Genomic DNA, 20,769 nt, shown 5'->3' with positions numbered 1-20,769 from the left:
TTTCTAAAGCCTTAAGGTAGAGAAAAAATGCTCAGTTTCATTGTATAGATTTACAGAAAAAAATTCTGAGTATTAGCACCATATGATCCTTATGAAATTCATACTTAGCAACCTCCAGCTGCTTATCTGAAGATATGGTAAACAAGCCTCTGCCACAGAAATTTTTGTTTGATGGTTTATTTTCAGATATGATCTACTCTCCTTCCACATTCAGATTTCAGGAGTATCAAACCTCTGGCACAATGACAGCAATCAGGCATGCTGGTATAACAAATTATGAGCTCTCAACAGCAATTCAGGCTGGGTAGCAATATCAGACCATATAGGGCCAGATCTGCTATTGTTTTATTTTTCATGTTGGGTTTCAAATCATCATGTCAACATTAATTCAGTCTTGATTAGAGTTTTGTTTCTTCCTTGGCCATTGCTAGCTTTGTAGTTCTCCTGCTGAGGTCAAATATTGGACTCCTACCACCCTGGAATTTAGGTCCCGTTTGCAATTGTAGACGTTGCAGGTCCTCAATGCAGCCCTGTGTAGGGGGTGTAGTAAAACAGCAGGTAGTGGCTATTCATAACTTATTGAATCACACTCCTGCCAAATACCTCTTCTGAATATATGGTCAGCCTGTTACTGTGTAGAAAATTACACTTCCCCCTGCTCTTGTTTGAAATATGTGTTTATTTGACATTACTCCACAGGCTACTATTCATTCAAGTATATTAGAACTGAAGAATTATGCAAAAGGAAGTGCTGGAAGTTCATCAGAAAATCATCCCTTAAAATTGTCTCGCTAAACAGGCGCAGCATTTCAAATCTTTTGTACTGATGCCACCTTAAAATTCATATCTGCAAAAGAAAGGGTTTTTTGCAAACAAATGTTTGCTGCTGATATAAACAAACTGTGAAATGCTAAGACCAAGAAATCAAAACTCTATTTCTGGCATCATTGAAAATCTACATGTTCCTGGTGTGCTACTCACATTGAACAGTTTACCACACATGTGTTTTTAAATGAATTTCAAGGAGTCTGAGAAATGGTTCAGGATCTCAGATTTCCTAACTAAGCATACAAAATGGATTTTTTGAATCCTGTCATAAAAAGTTTAAAAAGCAGATGAGCAAGTGAGGAAATAAATAGCCAGCCATAACTTGGAAAAGAAAACAATGTGCTATTTACTAATAGATGGACAACAAGCCTATACAATGCCTATATTACTTTGAGATCCTGAGCTTATAGAAATATTCTAAATTAAAATTAATTGCTTGATCTTATCCTGAAAGTTAAAGAGCCCAGGCTTCAACACATTTAAATCTTCTCAACTAGGCAAATAGTGATAAATCCAAAGACCTTATTTCCTATTTTTGTTTAGGTGGGAGGATTTTTACAGATTGAATTATGCATGCAATGATTCATTTCATTATAGGCTCTTAATTCATAATATATAATTAATTATATCTTTATTATATACTCTCAGTATTACCTAGCTGTCTGGATAAGAAGGTACAGATTTAGGATGCTTTCACTACAGCAAGCTGGTTGTCATGTTGTGAAGAGGTTTCTTTTACACAAGGATGAGGGGACAAAAAGCAGGCAATGAATGCAGTGGGCACTTTTTTTGCCCAGCTGATACCTGAACAATCTGAAAGGACACACTTGGTGCATTGGGAATATTGATGTGCTTTCAATCTTTTGCCATCACAGAGTGATCATAGCTTATTTCAATATTAGTAATTTTTTTCAATATCAATATGTTATTCAGCCATTCAGATAATAATGTGGAATCTACACTCTTTTTACTGAAAATGAGTATGTAAATAGGGCCCACAATGAAGAGTTTGACTGACATGCATCCAACTCCATCTAATACAATTATGGCCAATAAAAAAACTTTTGCAGTATAAGTATGAAACCATTGTTTTCCTTATTTTACACATTTAAGGCCACTCTGTTTGTATCAGCTACCTTGTGTTTCTATCAACTTTCTTTCAACTACTGTATTTTGTTTCTCTTTCTCCGAGACTGTTTTGTAGAGCTGATTGGAGAAGAAAAGAAACAGCAAGTTGATTTTTGGTATTTTTAGGGCTTTTACTATTAGCACTGTTGCAGGCATGCCTTTCAGCATCTATTGCTGTATCTCCTCAATTGTTGAAATTTATTAATCAAAAGAGAAATAGGAGTGGAATAGCTCCATCTCCAGTTATGAACTGTGATTCCTCTTTTTTGTGGTTAGTGTGTGACTAGGCAGATGAGTAGAAGAACTGCAGCTCTGCAGTGGAAAAACATCATTTCCAGCTTGGACAAGATGTGACATTTTAATGAGCAGATGTGCAACCTTGATAAAGCAAATTAAATCATAAGTACATCTTGCATATACGAGTAGTCTCCAAAGAACTGTGTTAGTCACTCCAGTTGTCTCACAGACATTACAAGTAATGGTCATGGCACAGACCACAGCGTGTTTTCTACTCTAGAAAATGATGTAGACTCAAAAGCTTGAATTCAGTATGACTAAGCAATGTACTGAGTTACTCAAAAACAGTGATCTCAATTAGAAATTAGATAAAATTTATCCTCTAGGTTCAACTGGAAAAAACCCCAAGTACTGTAATTTATTCCATCAACCAAGCATAATCTCAAGCGGAAGTATCTGGTCCACTAAGCCACTTAGACATATTTATTATTCCTGTTCCTGTAGTAAATCACCTTGACTTCAAAAGGGAGGGAAGGTGAGACTGGGAGACACAACAATGAGGGTCTTGCTGTCATATCATTTTTTTTGTAGATGTCATAATCTTATAAACCAAAACAAAGGTCAAAACAACTGAGCTACTACTTTTTATTAAGCACAGCGTAATTTCTTTGCCAACATAAATTTTCTGCAAGTTTTGCAGAAATATAAGTGGCCCAAACCCCAGATTTATAGTTATTCTTTCATGCAGTGTTCTATTGTAGACTTCTAAGCAGTGTCAGCTGCCAGTGTGATGTGTGCAACGCTGACTGAGCTGTGTTGCAAGGGGAGTTCACTCCTGGCAGGCTTGCTGAAAGCCAACCAAGCACATTTGGCATGGCTGGTTCTGCTTGCCTCTTTACTCATGAGTAAATAAAGGACATCTGAACTACAAGTTTGGGGTGAAACCCTGGCCTCAGTGAATTGAAAAGTAAAATTCCCATGGGCTAGAGTGGAGGCAGGATTCTTCTCTCCTAATATCTTTCTTCACCTCAATAACAGGAATGTCCCCTTTCTGAGGACAGATTTAGCACAGATACTTTTTGTAACTATCAATTAGAAGCATCAGGTTCTTATCATTAGAGACATGACTACACAAATTATGATGCAAAGTCAGAGCACATCTGCTACATGAGGTTATCATCCCATATGCACACTTTTCATCATTAGTGAATGAAATAAAATAATTTATTCCTTGGTGGAAAATTGGTATTTTTTATTGACTCAGAGAGTGTAAATGGGCTGGTATCATGAGCTTGCTGATTTTCTACAGCTATTACTACTGTGTGGTGGTAAGGGAATGCATGTAGATTATTACTATAGTGTATCTGAGGTCTTGTACATTTATATTGTCATTAAACGGTAACATTTTCATTTGCTCAAAAAACCACAATTCCTGATACTTTGTAAGAGAATCCTTCTAATCCTATTTTATAAAATATTGGTATCTGTGTAATTATAAACCTTAACTTTAAAAAAAAAATTTATTTTTGACTTGGAAATCTGTTATCAACTGTATATTCAAGTGAAGTGCTTGTTCACAAAAAATAATTCCAGTAATATGTTCAGTGATACTTTTCTGATGAAAATGGAATACATTTACAACACAAAGAAAGCCCAAGCCCACTCCTACCTATTCTAGCTAGTGGGATATGTCAAGAGAAATAACCTTAAACAAGACGGAAACTGAGAAACAAGACAAAGGAAACAGGTACTAGAATATTTCATTTAGTGACTATATGACAAGTCCATCATGGGCCATTATTTATAGGTCACTTTCCTGTCAGCTGTAGGATTCCTGTCCCTAATCATGAGAGTCAACACAGACTTCCGAATAAAAACTTCCAACATGATAAAGATAATTTCAAGCAAGACAAATTATACATATGACCATGATTTACTTCCTCTCTAACATTTAAAATGATGAGCTATCTCTATAATAATTCCTTTTCATTAATACTGCTGTTTTCTGTTGTCACAGACTACACAAAGAAACATTTATTCAGCAAGATTTCTTGAGCCTTGCTGAAGCTGCAATTCAAGTCTGCAAGAAGCTTCAAGGAACTATATGGGTAAATATATAATTTTGTTAAAATACCTTGTTTCTAATCTATGCCAACTTGGAGGACTATTTACCTTTCCCATCAGTTTTTGCTCTTCAACACACATGAATTTCATTTGCCCTTCTTCTCTCTTTGTTGGAATTAAAATAGAAAAAAATATCTTTCTTTTGTTACTGGTTTTGTTTGATGTGAAGATGCTTGAAAAATAGCAGGCTGTCCATGGGAATATGGTCCAAGCAAACTGGCTTACACTTCTGTTCTGGTATAAAGTTACACAAAAGGACTCAGGCTGTGTGGCAGGTCTGGAAAGGACTTCTGTTCTAGTGTTTGGGCAGAAAACTGAAAACATCCTGGGTCAGCCTGAAACAAACTAACAAACAAACAGAAAAAATCTTTTTCCCAGACAGGCAAAAAATAGTGTAAGATCCTAACAAGGGCAATCCAGAACCTTCCACCCACACACAACAAAGGTGGCATTTAAAACTTACTTTTAAAAATAAAAGAAGAAATAGAAAGATGAAAACCAGATGCCTATAAACCAAATCAAGAAGCTGGACAACCTCTCCCTAGTCTAAATGAAAGTCAGGTTTTGCCGCTTTCGCTGGTTGGTTATACTGCACTCTGATTTTCAGCCTCAAATGCCTTTTAAGTGTCCACTTTCCCGTATACACAAGCAATATTGCAAGACTGATACAGATTGCCTCTAAAATAGGGATTATCCAAATATTATGTTGCTCATTAAGAACAGTAAAAATTTTATTTCATTATTTTCTGTGAGCAAGAGAAATGTAAAGAGAGCAAACTTACCCACTTGCAGGGAAAGCCCTCAAAAACATGACACTATCTAGGGGGCAGTATACCTGAATTAGTACATCAGTACATTTTTTTCATTCATGTTCATTATTTATTTATTTATTATAGTTATACAGCAGGAAAAACGATGAAAAAAGAGACAAGGTAAGAAAGTGCCAATTAGTTCTAACATTTCAGGAAAAAAAATCTGCCAGCAAACTTGCATTAAGGATTTCTTAATTATTTCTTTGTTCACTTGTTCCTTGTAGCCTGGCTTTAGATTTGGACTTGGGCAATGTGCCTTAGATTACAATATAATGTTTCCTCCTACTGCGACAGCAAGTCCAGGTCACTGAGAAAACTTATCTTCTGACCATGCTCTGATGACTATTTTGCATGATTTCTGAAAAAAAACGCACTCCTAAGACCTTCTAATTACAAACAGAAAAACTCAGTGGACAATCTACAACTTTGATCAATCTACATTGATAGTCAATGATATTTTTAAAAATTCTAAATTATGTCTGAATGCAAAGAATCACAATGTTGTTGCTTTAAAAGCATTTGAGAAGAAAACAAATTTACACAGTGAAATTAACCATACAGAAGTTTTTATACTAAGCTTCAGAGTAAAGATCTTTTATGTTTACTATCCTCTATAAATTCTGTAACAAGCATTCTGTAAAACAAAGCCAAAAGCCCATTTAAGGAGATGTACTGCTTCCATATGTGTTATGTTGGTGCAAAACCCAGATGTTCTGACACAACATCAAACAACCCTGCTAACTTCTCTTCTAAGTGCCCTGTAAACTCCCTCTTGCAAGCTGGACAACTTCTGAAAGCCTTTGCAGTGTAAGGACCCTTCCATGAAAGTGCTAGTGTTCACATCAGTATTAATTTAATCCATTAATTTAAAAAAAACCCAAAACAAACATGTAAAAGCCTAAGAGTTACAGAATTGTAATATATATTAGAAACTATTTATAAGCCAGGTCTTTATGTTTTAGCCAAATAACTGGATAACAGTTAAAAAAAAAAATTGTCATAGTGCAGCTGAGAGGTATGTCTTGAAAACTGCTGGTAGACCTCTACCTTCTGACAAATGTGATTAGACTAAGTAAAGAAACTGTCAGGTGTTGCAAAATAATTAATTTTTCACAGTAGCAAAACAATGCAGTGTGAACTAATGCAAGCCAATATTTAAGCTACAAATTTTTACTCACAGATCTGGATTGGTCAGAGGAAACAGGAGAAATGTATCTTAACTTAGCAGTGTCTTGTAAAGACATTAAGACACAACTGGCCTTATTCAGGCCCAGTTCTGCTAACTGAATGTTGTGCCTTTGCTACTGGAGAAGTTTCTTCCACTTACAGAATGTGATTTAACTCTACCCAAATGAAAGTATAATTACTTAAAACACATTTATAATCACAAGAGTTGCTACAACAAGCATTCTGTTTTGAAAAAGAGATCTAACTCATGTGTGAAGTGGTTCCATCATTAAAAATAAGACCCAAGGGTTGTTTTTAGTTTTTCATCAAAGATGGCCCTATAGAGATCCAATGCTCATAATGCACATAAAAAAGTGACAGAAATTTAAACAAAGTTTATTCAGGAGAAGGGTTTGACCACACAAAAATTTGAACATAACAATAGCCACTTGTTTATTTGAAAAGATTAATTTCAAATGTTGGCTGTAGTAATCACCAAAAGAAAAATCCCATTTAGCCATCAAAGACCATAATGAAAAACAATCATGCAGAACATGGATGTTCTACATCTGGGTTTAGTTTCCTCTGGAAAATCACACTAGATAAGTTTTTTTAAAATAAAAGGCAGGATTTATCTATGTTGTCTCAAGATTAATTAATTCATTAAGTGATAATTACAAATGAGACTTTTCCTCAAAAACTCTTATTAGAAATTCGGAAGAGGTGATTCAACCAGAACAAAGGAGATTTAATTTTGCTATCCAAGAAATACCACATATAATGTGTACTGTCTAAAATATCTTCTCCACTTACAAGCACAAGCACTTAAGATGTACCAAGTATCATGGAATTATCCCTGGAAATGTGTCATCACGTAAAATAATTAACTATGATAGCTAGTTATTTTCCAGTAGAGCTCTACATGTTGAAAAACAATGTGCATTATTTACCAGTTTTCATAATAACTAATTGTATCTTGAAACTGAGAGAAGGTCTGAGTTAGAAAACAGGACATTCCTAACCACATCCATCTCCAAAGCAGGGTGATAAGAATAAGTCCCTGAGGTGGGAGCAAGACAGGACCTTTCTGTTCCAATTGCTCTTCCATATCAATCTATCAGAGGAGAAAAACTTAGTATTTTCTGACTTACATTCTAAGGACCAGTTTTACTTGGACAACAACTTAAAACCATGGGTTTCCACTTAGGAATATGCTGTAATTTAATTAAAATTTGTCATCTCTTGCATGAATTACCTGTATATATGATATTAGATCAAACAAGAGCTGAACATCTAAAACATTGAGACCTTTTAGACACAATCTCTCTGCAGCCAGTTTTAAAATCTCTCTCTTCTACCTAGCTGATCTTTGGTTACAACACAGAGACAGCTTCTGTACTGAAACACAAAAAGGTGAAAATCCCCACTAATAGTTTTGCAATGGGCATCCACTCACCAGCCTTGCCCATGACTGCTATTGAATACATCTGTGATCAATGTTGGGATTCTAGTGCAGAGTCCTTCCTACAAATTTCAAGAGGCAAATAGAGAAAGAAAAAAAATAGTCTTATCTTCTATAGCCTAGACTGGATGTTTGATTGACATTAAAAAAGTGATAAAATCCTTTGCCTGCCCATCCTTCTAGTTAAGTTTATCATGATAAGAGGCTGAAAGAAATTTCTGAGGGAAAAGATTCTATTGGGTAGGAGGACGTGTACAGAGTCCTTGAGACCATAAGAATGACAGGAGAGCACAATTGGGAGAAACGGCCCAGTGAAGCAAACACGTTCTAAAAATTATTATGTGCAAATAACAGCCTGAAGAGTTTATAGAAAAAAGGCAAAAACTGAGATGTTCTAGATAGAGAATGGAGAAAGGGACAAGCAATATATTCTGCAGGTAGGAGGCAAGTAATTAGTATTGAAAATATAAGAGGTATTCTATGCTTAATGGTTAGTTATTTTAGTGGTTGGGGGGATTTTCTGGTTTGGGATTTTTTTCATCTGGTGGACTTCATTAGCCTGTTTTAGGAGCTTTGTTGCAATTGGCTCTGCCAGAAAGAAGTTCCCTACTTTATGCCTTTTGTTCCCAGAGAATTTCTCCTTCTAGCTCTTTCTGGTCCAATTTATATTGAGGTCACTTTCTCAGAAGCACAATGTTGACTTCTTAATGCTAAATGGAAAGACTAATGACTTCATGAAATTATTTATAATGGCTTAAACCTCCTTTTAAAGTTAGAAGTATGTTTTTAAATCCTGAAAGTACTGATTGGTAGCCTGGTAGAAAATAAACCACAGTCCTGTTGCAACAGGTATTTTGCAGAACTGCTACTGATTTTATTCTATGTCCTAAATGCAAAAGACCTCAGAGACAAAATAAACTATTTCCCACAAGTATCATTAATATGGAGTATCTCTATTCAGTAAGAGATAAGGAACATCTAAATAAAACATCATTTCAACAAGTTTTTTCCAGACATAACTTATTTAAATTTAAATTTTATACTGATTTAAAATAACAACTTGAGTGCAAAGCAAATGTTTTCATCTGGGCATCAGTGACAATTTAATGATCCCCTTGGGTTTGCTAATAAAGACAGCAGCTTTTTGTTGTTGTTTTTTTTTTTTTTTTTTGACTGGATCAAAGCCAAGTTATATTTTTTTAAGAAATTATGGTGTTTTTTCCTGTTCTGTAACAAAAATTTTCCTCATCTGGGACAAAAAGCCACAACAATGTTGTATACATTAGCGTCAAATTCAAGGGCAAATACACAAGATAAAATTGTTAAAGTAATAATGTCTGTAAAACCATGAAAGCCAAGCAGCAGCGAAGACAACACCCAGTCTTTGCAATTCCATAATATGTCTGTGCCATATTAACAAATCCACAGCAAGCTGCAAATACAATTTCTAGTTATAAGGCAAAGTTACAAGATTCAAGACGTGATGTGTTCTCAGCCGCACTGTAGCAGGAACTTTTTGTTCTGTTACAGTTCAGGAGTAAAATCCAGCTCTCAGCTTGAGTGCATATCTCACGGGCTTCAGAAGGAATTGTACCTGTTAGTGCCAAAGGTTCCTATGGCCAGGGACGTGAGGCACGTCAGAGAAGCAATCGTAGCTATGAATCAAACAACCCAGGGGAACCGCAGCAGAGTGCGCTGGGCAGGAAGGGACTCTGTTGGAAAGTTCTTCAAGTGGAATATTAAACCAGCTAAATCATACCACTTGCTACGTTCTACAGTGGTAGTTAAGATAAAAAAAATAACTGCTTTCTTAAATAACCAACCAAACTTTTTCTTTTGTCAGTGTACTTTCAGCCTTGAAAAAAATCATATTTATTTGTTTGAGCACAATTACTTTTATGAAAGCGAGTTATGTCTGAAGTCCTATGTAAGCATTTGATAAGATTCCTATCTGCAGCAAAATGCTTTACAGTAGTTTTTTGTGGAAGAACACATCTCCTACAGTTGGAAAAGGCATTACTGCCTTCAGTTTCCCATAGTCCACCCCTACGTGCAGATCATGGCCACATCCATGCTGGCAATGTTCCTGTTTACAGGTAAATTTCTGACCTAGGAATCTGGCCATGCCCAGGCAAGTCTCCTGCACCTGTATTTCAGTATTTTATATTTCTCAATATGACACCTCCAGCAACAGAATTCCTGTAAGCATTTCCCAAGTTAAACCCAATAAATCTCCTTCAGATATTCATTTTCTTCTACCCTACAACTTTCTACACCTTACCTCTGAAGAAGCAGTGGCACGTAACACCACGCTGTATAAAACATGTGACTGGCACAATACAGAAATTATGATTACCTGTGAATGCAGCTGCAAGGTACCTTGGGAGCATTCCAAAGTCATAGCCAATCACAAATCCTACCTGGGAAAGCATCAGTTTTCAAGCCACCCACAAAACACAAAGCTCCATATAGGTAAGAGACTGGTGGCCATGGATCCATCACACTCCCAGGCTCCGCACAGAGCCAGCCAAAGCTGGATGGCACACAGCTGCCTGCATTGCGTCACTGTCCCCAGTGAACATTTACAAGCAAGGTAGAATATTCTCTTTAGGTTGCTTCTAAAGAGAATATGAATTCTCTTCCATGACAGCAACTTTGAGGTCTTTTGCCTACCAGCTCACGACACTCCCACTGTCCAATTTCATTCTTATTGTCACCATGAAAAGAACTCTTCATAATCTTTTAATAACTGAATATAAATGGCTTTACCAGCTTATGCTTCTCAATATAGTGTCTTCACCTAAAACTTGCCATTTCTTTACCTCAGCAGAATACAGAAAAATTCATCAGACAAAATTAGGTGAAGAGCTATTTCAATTTTTTTCCGGGTGATAAAGCATGAGCCATGAGGGATTACAGAGTACATTTCAGTGGCTCAAAAAGACATGGCAGGCAGGCATGAAAAGAAACCTCTTACAGTAGAAATAAGGTTTAGCAGTAGTTCATGCTGAATAGAGGATCAATGGCAAGAACATACTTTTATTATAAAAAATAGGAAGGTCAGGCCTAAGCAAAAAATAGCAGGGATATTTCTGTCTAAAATGTCTAGAAAATGGAGACTTCTGTGGCATGGATATTTCTAAAGTTGTTTTGTTTTATTCAGTAATGTAATAAACATATTTTAGCTTTTTTACCTGACTGAGATGCAGTAAATAGAACCAGTGATGTTAGATCATATTTATTTCTCCTACAGGAGATTTCACTTTCAGCCTAACAACTCATGGAAGAAATTAACATAATTTGTGTAAAATGCTACCCCTAGAAAGGGTATTCACATGGGCTGAATCCAATAAAAACATACTGCTGTCTAAGCAGTGATATATTTGAGCAGCTGTATAATGCACTGGGATATGTTTGATCACGGACTGTAAGGATGTTATGGCAAAGCTTCAATTAAATACAGTGACTTCATCTCAATCTTGGCCAATTTAGCACTTCCACGTCTTTTATTAGGGGTTTGTGACCTGACATCTGCCAACTGGTTACAGTCTGCTGCCCAATGGAAATCAATGTCTCAGTTCTGAAACCATGTAGGAAATTCTCCAGCTTCAGACCAGAGAAATTAAACTTCCCTACTCCCTACCCCTAAAATATTCCTAGAACAGAAGAATAACTTTAAATGAAAATTATTGAAATATTATCAAGAACAGCAAAACTCATTAAACTGACCTATCCAACTTATCAGTCCCTCAACCACTTGGAGCAATGTCCCTCAATGGATGGGATAGCTATAACAAAAAACTGTTTTGTCTTTCTCAATAAAATTTCCTTAGAATAACTTCTCCTAAAAAAGAAATAGATACATAGAATCTGGCACTAGACTAAAGGATAAACCATATAATAGTCTACTAATTTTAAGGCTTGCAAAAACAAGCCCTCAACAAACATTACTGATTTCTCACATGACTCTGTAAAGCTCTTTTAATGTTTTTGAGAGTTAGTTACTCAGCTATTGATTGGGGGTTGGGAAGGGTGGTGGCGGAAACAGATACTGTTTTATTCTTCCCTTTCCCCCAGGAAGTAAGCTTTAAAATTGTTTTAAAATGTAATTCTACTCTGTTCTATTCTATAAATTTTTCATACCTGAAACTTGGTTCCAAATACAGAATAGGAGTAACTATTGATTATGTTTTTGGATTGATGATCCTTGATTTTAACATTTGCATCTAGAAATTGAATTCCTGGGTTTTTTTTTCCTTTGTCATTTAAGTATTTTCTGCTAAGTCTTGCTATGAATCTGGGTTTAAATTTCTTGTTAGCCAGACACATTTTCAAACTTCTAAGTTATAGTAATTGACACTAATTATTTAAATTCATCAGAACACTTGTTTAGCTTTGTGTTCTGTTTTGCAGTACTGTTCTAAGATTTTTTTACAACTAGACTATTTTCTGCCCAGTACAATTTCTTCATGTCTTTTTGGGCTTCTAATGAGTTGTCTAATTGGACACCAGTTTCCATGAATATTTTCTCTTTTGAATTCCTAGTCATTGTCACTTACAGCAGCAAGGCATAAAATTCTGGTAAACTCTTACTTTTAAAATTGCAAATATATAAACTGATCTGCATGAAATGTGATCACAAGTACCTGGCTGACTGCTACTTCTAAGTCAGTGATTAACTCTTTTCCATCTTTCTGAGTGGGGTCAAGCATTTGGTAGCACCCGTGTGGACACCAATTTACAGAATATCAACATTTAGAGAATATCAAAAGAAAATAGGCTTCTAGTCAATACTGGACCTAATACATCACCTATACACCTTACAGAAAGTTAGTGCAAAAAATAGTTGTGTAGTATTTCAAAGAGGTAGGCACTTTTCCCTCAGACACCTGCCCTGACAAATGAATTCTTACATTTGCGTATTGATTGTTGGAGAATGAACGGAGATTTAAGTGCTTGCTCAGATAAGCCGACATGTGAATCTGAGACTTTACATGTGCAATTCATTTACGTGGCCTCAAATTTTCAAGGGAGAATTATTCAGGGAAAAACTGCCTGAAAAACATTCTTCAAGCAATCATTTTAGTTTCTTGGGAATACATAAATGATACCATAATGTTCAGATATTATTGTTCAGATGGCCTAGAATTACTGATTCAGCATGTAAGGCTTTATAGTAAAGAGAAGAGTTATTGTCTGTCTGACCTAGAAGCAGAAGCTCCCTTAAACTCAATAGACTTTAAAAATTCTCTTTTACCAAGTTACACAAACACAGATGATTTGGCTTCTGGATACTGAATGACAGCCAAGGAATACTGTACTCAGGGATTTCGGTGTGGGGTGGAGTTAAAGTATACAGAATAGAGCTTTTGCTCTGTGCTGGAGCTAGCTCTGCATGGGAAGATAGCCCTGGTGAATTTTGCAGGAACAAATAAGGCTTACTTGTATTGAAATTCTGTGAAAGATGTTGCCACTTTCCATGAGTTAGTTTTATGGCTGCCTTCAACTTTTGATCCATATGTCTTAAAAATCCGATGGAAAGGCCAAAAATGTCAGTAACATTTCCATTTCTGAATCTCTTAAGGGAGACATTTTTCCAGTCAAAACTAAGCACAACATAAGTGGTCAATATTGATCACTGCACATTCATTTTCTATTTAAGTTCCTAACAATATGCTACATTTCTAATACTCTACATTGCAACACCTAACTGTGGACAGAATTTTGCTAAGACTAGGTTTGAGGTGGCTTTAGAAATGAAACTAAAAAACTATCAGGCTAAATGAGCAAAATAACTCCATGATAAACAAAACACACATGTCCCCGATTCCTCAGAGAAAATAATTTGCATTTTGTGAAACAAAATAAGAAACTGAAAAAGCTTTTCTCATCTCAACTAAGCAGCTAACACCATTTCAAAAGCTGTATCAATTGTCAGTACACCACATAAATAGGCTGCTTAAAACAGACATGGACAAGTTACACAGTTCCTTGTGGTCTTCTCTCGTCAGAAACAAAAGTGTCTTCAAAATTTTTGAGACTGTCTGGCAGAAATAAATTTCAATTATTTATCACTTTGTTCTGTCCTGCTCTGAAACCAAATATAATTTATTTCACAGTTCATAAGCCATTACTCAGCTAAGTTTTCCATCACGAGTGATTTAATTTCTTGGGCGTTCTAAGCTACAACAGATTTAATTTTATTGTGAGGTTCTTCAGTAGTAATGAAAATAAAACCTGTTCATAGCTGCTAGTGACAGGCACTAAATGTAGGTCAGATCAGCAGCAGGGATAAATTTCTATAGCTTAACTGATAAAAAAGGAGCTACTTTAATCAGTGGTCACTGCTGAGTACTTTGTGGTCTTTGAAGAATTGAACCTGGCAACAACAACAAGGTGACCAAGTTCATCTCATACCTTATGACCTTAAAACAGTTCATCTAGAACTCATTAAGTTGTTGCAAAACTATTTAGAAAATACTTGCAAATTTTAAAGCTGGGTACTGTTTTTCAAACAACAGTTTGCACGAAACTACAAAACACTGGAAATACAAATATTTTGTACTTTTACATTTGTGTTGTACTCCCATTGCTTTGATACTAGCTACAAGAAAATGAATAATGTTCCTGTTTTCTCCTTCCATTTGTCTTTTCAAAATCTCTCCATACTTTCAGTACACAATGGCAAAATTTCAAAAGTGGGTTTTTTCCACTTTTTCCCATAATTATTTTTCTAAGCTTGGTAAAGATTTGAAAAGTCAAATAAAAGGCAATATATACACAACAGTCCCAGATGACATAATTCCTTCATCTTTTAATGAGGGAAGAAAAGGAAAATAAAAGTTAAAACTGAAAACACAGAGCTTTAAAAAAATTATGTACATTCTACTGTAGTTTCCCATTAAAAAACATAATTAAAAGTGGTATTTATCAAGATATTTCCAAAAAATAAGCCTGTACTATTCCATGAAAAAAATGCAGTTACCTTTTCAACTACATCTAAATTATTCTTTATCTGTTCTCATTGGCAAAATACTCCTGAGCTGCTATGAAATTCAAACACATACACCAACAAAATTGAAAATTATGTCTGTATCAATGTGAAAATGCAGCACTAATCTGTGAAGATACTGTCCAGGTAGTTCATCAAACAGTGCTTGACACCTTCACCCTTTGAATTTTAGTTCTCACTTGCTTAACTAATGATAAGATAAAAGAAGACCAAATAATGTTTCCTTTACTCCAACAGAAATTTTTTTTCCTTCTAGTTGTACATTAAATATTCTCTATTTTAATTCTAAGGTCAGCACCTTTATGACTCTTCCTGAATTATACGCACTTGCCTCAGTTGCACTACTGGCAATTAAGAAAGTCCCCATTCTTTGGCTTGAAAATTGAGCACAGTCCATCTGCCAGGCATTTGAATTTCCAGTGCAGAAAGCCATCATGCCTTTTTTACAGGAATCCAATATAAAACTTGAGTTTGTGACTGGTCTACTCTTCAATGAAAGGTTTATACTGGGATTTGTTCAAAAGAGAGCTCAGGGAATTTTGACACTTCCTCTGCTGTGACACTTCTTACAGATGTGTCACTGCAAACCATTACAGATATATTATTTTTTGTTTGAACATCACAAATACCCAAGTGTGTATAAACAAAAAATTACATATGTCCTACCCTAAAGGTCTAGTAACATAGATAATTTTTGGTGTAAATCATTTCAATTTGTCAGGGCATTCGTAAAGCTGTTGAGGAAAAAAGCATTTAGAGTCATCATATGGGCTGATAATAGAATTACCAAGAAAAGTAAAAGACTGTTCTGTCTTTCCAGTCTAGGCCCAAATTAAAGCAACACTACTTTTTCCTTCTGTCCAGAATTCTGTCAGTAAAAATGAGAACTGCATTAAAAGAGGACAGCACTTGCCCTTAGATTTAAATTTAAAAAACAGTTATTGATATACGTCACAGAGCCATCATCATCTCTGAAACTATTTATACAGATTGGAAGAGGAAGAGTAAGCCATTATCCCCCTCTTCTGCTCAGACATTTATCACATGATGAGCTAAATGCCTAACAAGATGCTTGTCTTCCCTGTAGCAGATGTGGGGAAAATTGTGTTTTCCAGATGCATGAGTGTGAGCTAGAGAGGCTACTCAGCTGTCCCAGCAGGCTGCTGTAAAGGAGACTGAAGCTTTTGTCTGTGCTTAACTCATGCTGCAAAGGAAAACAGTGCCATTCTCTACACAGAAATGTTGAGACCTTCACCAGCCATTTCTAAGCACGGCAGCAAAACCTGGTGATGACAGCTCTACATTTTCTGACAGAATGTTGCCCTAAACAAAAATGCTACTTACTTGAAAATTAACTACCTCCCAGGAATATGTCTTTCCAACAAAATTCCTGGGAAAAACAGGTCTGATCATAAATGTACCTGGTTTCCTTCTAGATTACCTCCTTACTTTTTTCTGCATATGTGTATAATTCAGGAAACTGTGAATCTGGATCTGAATTAAGCTCAAATCCCAGGCCAAGTTCAGAATGACTAGAGTGCTTAAAATATATCCCGATAGAGTAAAAAACAAAATCCCTAATTCTTATGTTAAAAAATCTGAAATGTAGCTGTTGTAGAAATCCTTGGGCCTGGAAGACTTCAACTGCAGGCTCTCAGCATGCTAAAGACCTCAGAGAGATATAACAGTTGCCTTCAAAATTTGTTCATGCTTCAGTGCACTATAAATGCCTCTCATTACTCAAAATAACAATATAGCAGAGGTTTTCAGGCATAAATCCAGATTGAAGGTACAATAAAAAGTCAATGTTTGCATAATACTCTGTCAATTCTTGATAAGCTCATTTCTTAGGGATTCTTGACAGTGTGTAGGAACACAGAAATATGAGATTGGTCCAATGCACATTTTATTTTTAATCATTGTTCAACTATAAAGCTATTTTATACATGCAATATATCACAGCTCTTTTCTGTATAGATGATCCTGTCCTGTTTACTTTAGGAAAAGTTATATAGTGCACTCTGTAGGATACTAATTAAATGTGCAGCAAGACAAAAATAAAAGGATCAATATTATCATTTCCCACAGATTTATAAGGATTTAAAAGTAAAAGTTCCTTCAAAACTGGAACAGACTTTAATAGCTTAGAGCAAAATGCCTACATGTTATTTGAAACCTTGCTGGTTTGTGAATATTGATCCAATATAATTTTTGCATGTGCTTCTACGAATAATTTATAAATGCCTCAAGCAGTAACTAGATGCTTCTGATGAAGAAAAATAAGACTGTGAAATATATTTTAAATGGATTGGATGCTGAAGTACAAGGTTAGCTCCAAGCATGTTCAAAGCTTGGGAATACATAAATACAGAAAGTGTCCCGGAGTATTCATTTCATATGTGGTATCACTAAAAGTATGGTAGCAAGGAGTTTAAATACATTAAGATGTGAATGAGGAGTTTTGAAACCTCCTGCATCTCTATTTAGGAATGCAAGGACAAAGTGTTCTGGTACAAGTCCCAAGAGCAACCTTCAGTGATGCAGTGATGAGATCTGCATCTGTAGTGATGACAGCAAAACCTGCCTTCCATGAGCACACTTTATAAAATTAAATACTTCAATAAACCCCAAAAGACTACAGCATTTTAAACACTTCTGCACTGGTCAAAACACAGGGGGACAGATTTACTAAACATTGGAAGAGGGACTGCCTGCCCTGGCCTAGATACTTTGGGTGTATCTGCAGTGCACAGTGCTGTATGATGGGAGACTCTCTGAGCCATTTTGGTACCAGGGATGTATTCTGGTGCTCCTGCATGGCACATACAACAGCCATCTATCTCTGTCTGACTGTCCACAGACATTGTTAAGCTGCTCTGCTGAGGGACCAAATGCTTACTGTCAGGCTGATTTCCATGATATTTGTTCCAACTTAAGACAAAATGGCAGCTGAAAATCAGTTCAGTAACCTAATAACTGTGAAATTTTTCTAAGCATCTGAGGCAAAATAAGAAGAACTAGGCAGAATCCTCCAACCACTGTTCAGCTGCTGCCTGTGCCTACATTTGTTGAACTGCTGCAGTAGCTTTGAGCTGCATTTACACTGCCATGGTAGAGTATCACTTGCCCATCTCCACAGCCACCCAAAGTTTTTCTGTTCCTTTTTGTCTGGACTCCACTCTAAGGGGAAATACAGACATAGTATGTTAAGGAAAACCAGGTGCTAAGAAGATGTGCTGGTGTCCTAAACCTACAGAAGGTGTCAACACAACCTGCTGCAATTTCTTTTTTGCACAGCCTGCCCAAAATTAATACGTGAGTGTATGTTAAAACATGCTGTGCCCTTCATGTCCCAGTGCCACAGGACACAACCAAAAGAGCCATCCACCAAGGCTCCTTCCCCTCACACATTCTGCTGTCATGGCTGACAGAGATCAGAGATCTGCACAACAGGCCCTACCTGCATCTAGAGGTTTCCTTCTAGGACCATTTCCAAGTGGCAAAATGAGAAGACATCAGCAGAGCTGGCACGCACAAACCATTCAACAGCACCAGTGTGAGTCTGAAGCTGAAAGCCACATGGAGGCCAAGGGATATCAGTTACCAGTGGGGTACAGCTGAAAATTTCCAAGAATTCCTGTGGTAGAGATGTAGCTTGTCATAATCTATGAACAATTGTGTTGAGGCTAGAGGTCCACATGCCAACATCAAGGCCTGGAAGAAAGAGCTCTCTGGGTATTTCACCACTGAATCAGAAAATACATTTTTCAATTGGTAGAAAGTCACCTTCCTGTCATTCCACTCCTCTGAAACAATTTATGAGAAAGCTGATGGCCAAAGGCACCAGAGTCAATAAGGCTGGATCCCATCCTTATAAAATGAGGCTTTCAGAGAGACTCCCTGGGCTCTCCCACAGCCTTGTCAGTCTCTGCAGGGAGCAGGACGCACACCTCCAACACGTCCTTGAGCCCTCCCTGTCCTGGGCAGCCCACTGAAGGCAAGCACTGCTCAGTCCTGGCCCAGCTGAGGTGCAGATAAAGATCTCCACTGCTGCTCTGGCACCACAGGAACTTGCTTGTCATTTCTTGCTTGTCATACAAAAGGATATTGCTTTTCACTGTGTGCTGTTGTCCCTTTTGAGGGAAGGTACTACAACGAGAAACTGTTCCTCTCATAACTTCCATTTTACTAACACTTTTCTGTGAGGGGCCTCCTCATTGAGTTGGAAACTAAATTTATTAAGGTTTCCCATTTGATCTTAACTACTTTGAGTTTTGTTTTAAAGAAAAGAAAAAAATAACAAAGAATAGGAAAATCAGTATTTCTCCCTTTTCCTGGGAGTGGGCTTTAGACAATAAAATTTCAATCAAAATGAAAACTTGTATGTATAAAGTTTAAATAATAACAATAATAATCAGACGTGTAGGTACAAATACAAGTTGAATCAGGAAATGGTATTTCAGATCCCAAATGACTTGGTTTTAATTGCAAATAACACAGAGTCATGCATGGCTTGGTGCAAAAGGATCTATTACAGAGCAATTTTTAAAACCCTACCAGCCAAATTATGTGTAAGGGAAATTTTGACAGGATTTAGCTAGCCAATGAACTTTTCCTACACTCATCAGCCAGAATCACTATTGGCCACACTGTTTGCCAAAGTGATTACATACTGGTGAAAGAATATGCCAATAATAATACCCTGAGTAGGGCTAGAAACCATTACTATGTCCTGTCTGATGTGCTGAATGCACATTAAAAGACTAATCAATTTACAAAACAGAAAATATTCATCTTTTAAGGTGCAATCTTACATACATCTAACTGAAACTTAAAATTAGTTTTAATTTCAGCAAGTTTTTCACTAAAGAGATCAGAGTTTGACAAGGTCAGGTGTTGTGAATGTGTATAGATGCCACATATGCCTGCCTTGTTTGTTTCTCCTCATGAGCTCTATCTTCTTCTACTCCATAGCCACATTTTCCTGTGATGTATTGCTTACTATTGCATCCCAGAAACCTGCACTTCTTCCAGGACTCTAGGTTTCTAGATTCTAAACCTCAGAACACAACATTTATGAAATATGGATATTGAACAAGGAAATCTGAATATAACATGAAGGCAGCTTAGCAGGTATTTCTCATTAGCAATTTTAGAAAAATGGAAATGGAAATATGATTTATGTTTAATATTTCCTCTTATATGAGCACCTTTTAATATAGCTTCTGTCTGCCTTATATTTGTCCTGATAATCTCAGTAGAGAAAGAAGTGTATTCAAAAAAAGATAGCTTTGATTTCTTATAAAATCAGATGGGGTTTGATTTTTTTTTTTCGTAGATGTAAGGATCCAGTTGAAGAGAATCATAGGCTGCCAGCTCACTGGCCAGCTCATGCATTGTCTGCATGTTTGAAAATAGGATTGGAAAGGGATTTTTTTTAGACTCTCAGACAGGAGGTACTGCAATGGACAGGTCATGTTTCAACACACTCTTGTGCACATCCCTCAAGGGAGATCCATCCACCACCTGTAATGCTTGCTCTACCTCCAAGAACACAGGAGTTTCTTATCAACAACAGCTGCTGCAGAGCAATCCCAGAGACAGAGAAGGGGTGTCTGCTTCTGTGTTCTGAAGAGCTCCCTGTGAACTATTCACTGGCACTGCTGTCCAGGTAGCACTACCACTCCAGCAGGGCTATTTACACAGCGGCGCAGAGGCTGCTGAGCAAAGTCAGGCAGGACACACTAAGTGTTGGTCTCTGCTTAGAGCTTGAGGTAATTTTCTTCTGCCCTTGCAGAAGAGCTGGAGTGTTTCAATTTTCCAGCTTAACGTCCATGATAAGGAAATTTTAAAAGCCATATGCTGCCAAAGCTCCCAAGGTCAGTCTGCAGCAACAGGCCGAGCAGTGCCATTTGTATTTAGGGGCTTTGAAGACACCATGCTTCAGCCCTCATGGTATCAACCATGACTATTTGCACAAGTGCTCTTAATAAAACTGT

At 36.7% G+C, this 20,769-nt stretch overlaps 1 long non-coding RNA gene across 1 annotated transcript in view; it reads right to left on the bottom strand.

Annotated features, from left to right (window-relative positions):
* Window positions 1–266: 266 nt before the first annotated feature.
* The window catches only part of LOC132071981 (uncharacterized), a 75,828-nt gene continuing 55,325 nt past the window's right edge, over window positions 267–20,769 (bottom strand). Inside the window, exon 3 of the long non-coding RNA XR_009418274.1 lies at window positions 267–530. This is a non-coding gene — a long non-coding RNA (uncharacterized LOC132071981). The remainder of the gene's footprint in view (window positions 531–20,769) is intronic.

The sequence above is a fragment of the Ammospiza nelsoni genome, chromosome 4 (assembly GCF_027579445.1).
Source record: "Ammospiza nelsoni isolate bAmmNel1 chromosome 4, bAmmNel1.pri, whole genome shotgun sequence".
NCBI classification, from domain to species: domain Eukaryota; kingdom Metazoa; phylum Chordata; class Aves; order Passeriformes; family Passerellidae; genus Ammospiza; species Ammospiza nelsoni.
Note: the sequence above shows the minus strand (reverse complement) of the source record. Positions and strands in the feature narration are given on the sequence as shown.